The sequence below is a fragment of the Dromiciops gliroides genome, chromosome 4, assembly GCF_019393635.1.
Source record: "Dromiciops gliroides isolate mDroGli1 chromosome 4, mDroGli1.pri, whole genome shotgun sequence".
In the NCBI taxonomy this organism is placed as follows: Eukaryota; Metazoa; Chordata; class Mammalia; order Microbiotheria; family Microbiotheriidae; genus Dromiciops; species Dromiciops gliroides.
In genome coordinates, this window is record NC_057864.1 from 234,324,742 (window position 1) to 234,330,741 (window position 6,000).

A 6,000-nucleotide genomic window follows, 5' to 3' on the forward strand; every position below is an offset into this window, starting at 1 on the left:
AATAGAGAATTGGGCCTGAAGTTAGGAAGACCTGAGTTCAGATGTGGCCTCAGATGTTAGCTATGTTACCTGGGTGTGTCACTTAACCTCTGATTGCCTTAATATACTGGAGAAGGAAATGACAAACCACTCCACTATCTTTGCCAAGAAAACCCCATGGACAGCATGGTCCTTTGGGTCATGAAGAGTCTGACATGACTGAAGAGCAACAACTTGTCTCCCACATTTGAATGTAAGCTCATTGAGAATAGGGATTATTTCATTCTTAATACTTGTATCCCTAGCTCCCAGCACAGTGACAGGTACATGGCAGGCACTTCACAAAAATACCTGCTGAAAAATGCAAAACCACCATTTGAGTAACTGAAAATTGCCAATTGTCTTGCAGTACTTTGTTATATTGAGAGTGTTGTCTTTCTTGGGCTTTTAGTTAGCTACTGAGTGAATACATGAGACACACTGAGGTTTTAGTTGGGATTTTACAAGAGCTTGCATTTTAATTCTTTGGTTCTCTGCTGTTTCTATTAACCCATAGCATTTTTTTTTTTTTTTTTTTAGTGAGGCAATTGGGGTTAAGTGACTTGCCCAGGGTCACACAGCTAGTAAGTGTTAAGTGTCTGAGGCCCGATTTGAACTCAGGTACTCCTGACTCCAGGGCCGGTGCTCTATCCACTGCGCCACCTAGCTGCCCCATAGCATTATTTTAATCAATGTTATAATACCAATCTACTAAAAAATCCTGTTGATTGATTGATTACATCTATTAGATTCTGTTTGATATTTAAGACACTAAAACACGAGGCCCTATTAAATGGCTATTTTACCTTCACTTCAGTTCTGAATAATTTCCTCAAGGTCAAAAGTCTTCTGCCAAGTCAGGTTAGGGCTTGGGTTTAGCTTCTCCAAGAGGTATAATAGCAGCTGAAGGATGGAGGAACCCAGGAGATCTTAAACTACTGAGGTGGCTATTCGCTAAAAGACCATCTCTCAGCCTTGCTCAAATCTTCAACTCAGGCTTAAGGAAAGAAGAACGAGGCAGAAGAGGTGGCCAGGGATCCAAGGCCCAGACTTAGGCTCACCTAAGCAGTATATGCTCTAGTTTTCATGTTTGACCGTCTGTAAGAGGTGCTGGGCCAGGGGAGGAGGAGGAAGAGGGAGAAGGAAGAGAATGGAGGGAGAGAAGGAAGAGGGGGAGGAGGAAGAAAGAGGGAAGGAAGAAGGAGAGGCAAAGGAGAAGGAGCATGGGGTAGAGGAGGAGGATATATAAGAAGAGGAAGGAGAAGATGAGGACAAAGCGAGAAGGAGGGGAAGGAGAAGGAAGAGGGAATGGAGGAGGAGGGAAAAGAAGAGGGGAGGAAGGAGGAAGGGGAGGAAGAGGAAAAAAGAGGGGGAGGAGAAGGAAGAAGAAAGGAAGGAGGGAGGCAAAAAGGAAGAAGAGGAAGGGGAGGAGGAAGAAGGGAAGGAGGGTAAAGAGAAAGGAGAGGTAGAGAAGGAGTGGGATATGTGTGTGTGTGTGTGTGTGTGTGTGTGTGTGTGTGTGCATAGGTGAAGTAGTAGTAGGGAACAGTAGGGAGGAGTTTCTTCTGTTTCTTGCTCAGGGAAGTCCCAGAAAGTTCCACGCCATGTGTTCTGGAGAAAGGAAAATGAGCAAGAGTAGAAGCTGTCTTTCCCTTAAAGCTTCCTGGCTTAGTGACAGTCCTTGCTCAAAGTCGCATCTGTAGTAAGTAGCAGAGGCGGGATCTGAACCCAAGGCTTGTCCTCTGGACTCCAAAGTCAGTGTTCTTTGCATTGTGCTCTGCTGCCTGAAAAAACATATTTGAGGCTCTTCCTGAAGAGGAACTTATTTGTCCCACATGAAATGATCATGTGAATCCCTACGCACTATTATATCTTTGGGTGTCTAGAGATCATCTGATAAAGGTTTGAGAAAAAGAGAAAGATGGTGGTAGTTGGTGAATTCCGATTGAGGGGGAACAGAGGCAACTATTTGTTGATCTGATAGTAATATCATGTTTGTGGAATGTGCCTAAAATACGACAGAGAACTTCCAACCACTGGTAAAAGTGGATGTTTACCACCCACTTCTAGTGATTCACAAGAGAATAAATGATCCTGCCAGAGGGAAAGTAGAAAGTATTGTTAAAGATTATGAAGTCTGGGGGCAGCTAGGTGGCACAGTGGATGGAGCACTGGCCCTGGATTCAGGACCACCTGAGTTCAAATCCGATCTCAGACACTTGACACGTACTGGCTGTGTGACCCTGGGCAAGTCACTTAACCCCAATTGCCTCACTAAAAAAAAAAAAATGAAAGAAAAAAAAGATTATGAAGTCTGGAGCAAAAAACTGAAGATCTTAGGGTCATAGGTAGTGTTTTCATCATATCATTGTTGCTGTTCAGTTGTTTTTGGCTCTATTTGGGGTTTTCTTGGCAAAGATACTGGAGTAGTTTACCATTTCCCTTTCCAGATCATTTTACAGATGACAAAACTGAGGCAACAGGGTGAAGTGAACTCAGGTCTTTCTGACTCCAGACCTGGCACTCTATCCACCAAAATACCTAGCTGCTAGCATTTTCATCACCGTTCCCCATCAAAAGTACCACAAAATACTTAGGAGAGAAAAACAGATTTGGGAAGTGAATAGCTTGTTAAAAAGATATTGTCAGAGAATGGGATTTGGATTTTTGGGCCATGGCTTAAAATATAGGAATGAGGGGCAGCTAGGCGGCGCAGTGGATAAAGCACTGGACCTGGATTCAGGAGGACCTGAGTTCAAATCTGGCCTCAGACACTTGACACTTACTAGCTGTGTGACCCTGGGCAAGTCACTTAACCCCTACTGCCTTGCAAAAAAAATAAAAAAATAAAAAATATAGGAATGACAGGGTTTTGGGCAGGGATGGGGGGGCAGGGCAAGACTGCATTTGCTTGTAGTTTTGGAAATGTAATCAAAAGGGCTTTAGCCAAAAAGTCAAGTCAACAAGAATTTATTAAGCACCTACTTAAGTTAGGCACTGTGCAAAAAACTGAAGATACAAAGAAAGGCAGGAATACTTCGTCCCTAAGAAAGTTCACAGTCTAGTGGGGGAGAGACAACACACAAATAACTAGGTACAAACAAGTTATACACAGGATAAATTGGAGATCATCTCAGAGGGAAGGTACTAAGATTAAGGAGGATGGGATGGGGAATATTTCTTGTAGAAGGTGGAACTTTAGCTGAGACTTGAAGGAATCCAGAGAAGACGTGAGGCAGAGAGCTGTATGAGTAGGGGCCAGCCGCTGAAAATACATGGAGCCATGGTCCCTGGATTATAGAATTTCTACACAGAAGGCAATGAAGTGTAAGAAACCTGCAGAGATAGGAGAGGGTCCGGTTATAAAGGGCTTTAAAAGCCAAACAGAGGATTTTATATTTGATTCTGGAGGTGGTCCTAGGAGAATGGAAAGAGAGAAAGCTGCCTATGTATTTATACCAAGCTAGTCACGCTAGAGAACCATTACAACATGGGAAGAATAGCATCTCAGACACCCAGAAGTTCATAGGAGACATCCGAGAGAGGTAAAAGCAATAAAACCCATGGCTTCAGATGTCTCTTAACAAATCCACCAAATACATGAATTAGAGAGCCTATCTAATATTTAAGGAGGTAAATTTGACCTTATAGGTCAAATCACTGAGATTTGGTGGGCTACATCTCATAGCTAGATTATGTCCTTATTTAAAAGGATCAGATTAGGAAAAGGGGCAGGGGAGGAGGACTTGTTAATATTGCATTTTAGGAAAATATACTCATATGAGGAAAGAAAGGAACCAGAGAAGAGAACCATAATGGTTTGTGCCAGAGTATTTGGGGGAAGATCCATGGAAGCAGAAATAGAAGTGATATTGTAGTTGGTGTATATTAAAGACCACTTAGACAGAAAGAGAAAAGAGATAAGAAGTTCAGCAAATGGATCACAAACCTGACACAGATGCATTATCTCCTACTATTGGGGGACTTCAATTATCTAAACATCTCCTAGAGTTCTCTCTCTACCAAAAGCAGAGTGGCTAATAATTTCTTTTTCTTTTTAAAAAGAGTTTATCATTTTCATTTATTCAAGTAGCATGTATTTTTTTTTTTAGTGAGGCAATTGGGGTTAAGTGACTTGCCCAGGGTCACACAGCTAGTAAGTGTTAAGTGTCTGAGGCCGGATTTGAACTCAGGTACTCCTGACTCCAGGACCAGTGCTCTATCCACTGCACCACCTAGCTGCCTTGGCTAATAATTTCTTAATACCTTAATGTGAATTTCATTCTTCAAAAGGAATGAGAGATAGCACAGCATAGTAGATAGAGAACCAGCCAGCCTTGGAGGCAGGAAGACCTTGGTTTAGCTCATGTCTCTGACACATATTGTTTGTGTGTCCATAGTATTTAGTACTCCAAGCAACCTTCTAAGAGTTTAAGTAACAGAAAGCTACCAATATATACTGGTGGACAGAATGGCCATTCTGGGAGTTACCCCAAATGATGATATCATAGGTCTGGACTGCCCCCCCCTCCAAAAAAAAATCAAGTAACTAACCAGGGAAAATTCTATATTGCATCTGATTACTTTAAAAAATTCTTTTAACATTTTTCAGTTAATGAGTATTTATTTTTACTTCTCACCTCTTTCCCTACTCCCTACTTCCAAAAAGAAAAGAAAAGAAAAAGAAATATGATATCCTTTTTTTGTTTGTTTGTTTGTTTGTTTTGGGTAAGGCAATTGGGGTTAAGTGACTTGCCCAGGGTCACACAGCTAGTAAGTGTTAAGTGTCTGAGGCCCGATTTGAACTCAGGTACTCCTGACTCCAGGGCCGGTGCTTTATCCACTGCGCCACCTAGCTGCCCCTATGATATCCCTTTTTAATGATATTCTTTTATATTTTTGGTTGGGCAATGAGGATTGTGACTTGCCCAGGGTTACACAGCTAGTAAGTGTCAAGTGTCTGAGGCCAAATTTGAACTCAGGTCCTCCTGAATCCAGGGCCAGTGCTTTATCCACTGTACCACCTAGCTGCCCCCTATGATACCCTTTTTTTTTTTTTTGCAGGGCAATGGGGGTTAAGTGACTTGCCCAGGGTCACACAGCTAGTAAGTGTCAAGTGTCTGAGACCGGATTTGAACTCAGGTACTCCTGAATCCAGGGCCGGTGCTTTATCCACTGTGCCACCTAGCTGCCCCCAATGATATCCTTTTAACAGATATATAGAGTCCAGCAAAACAAATTCCCACACACATGTTCATAAATGTATGTCTCATTCTGCATTTGGAGTCCATTGTCTCTCTTTCAGGAGGTGGGTAGCATGCTTCATTATCAGTTTTCTGGAACTGTGGTTCATCATCTCATTGGCAGCTAAGTGACTCAATGGATTAGAGAACTGGGTTTAGACTCATCTTCATGAGTTCAAATCCAGCCTCAGACACTTATTAGCTGTGTGACCCTGGGCAAATCACTTAACCCTGTTTGCCTCAGTTTCTCATCTGTAAAATGAGCCGGAGAAGGAAATAGCAAAACTACTCCAGTATAATTTCTGCCAAGAAAACCCCAAATGAGGTCACAAAGTTGTTTATCTTTACAAAGTTGTTGTTTAAATTCTTACTCTGGTTTTATTCATTTCATTCTGTATCACTTCAAACACGTCTTCCTAGGTTTCTCTAAAGCTGTCTCCTTCATTTCTTTTCTTTTCTTTTTTCTTTTTTTTTCTGTGAGGCAATTGGGGTTAAGTGACTTGCCCAGGGTCACACAGCTAGTAAGTATCAAATGTCTGAGGCTGGATTTGAACTCTTGACTCCAGGGCCAGTGCTCTATCCACTGTGCCACCTAGCTGCCCCTCCTTCATTTCTTACAGTACAATAGTATTCCATTACATTGTTGTTTAATTGATCAGTCATTCTTGACTCTTGGTGATCCCATGGACTATAGCACACTAATGCTGCCAATGGGGTTTTGTTGGCAAAGATACTGAAG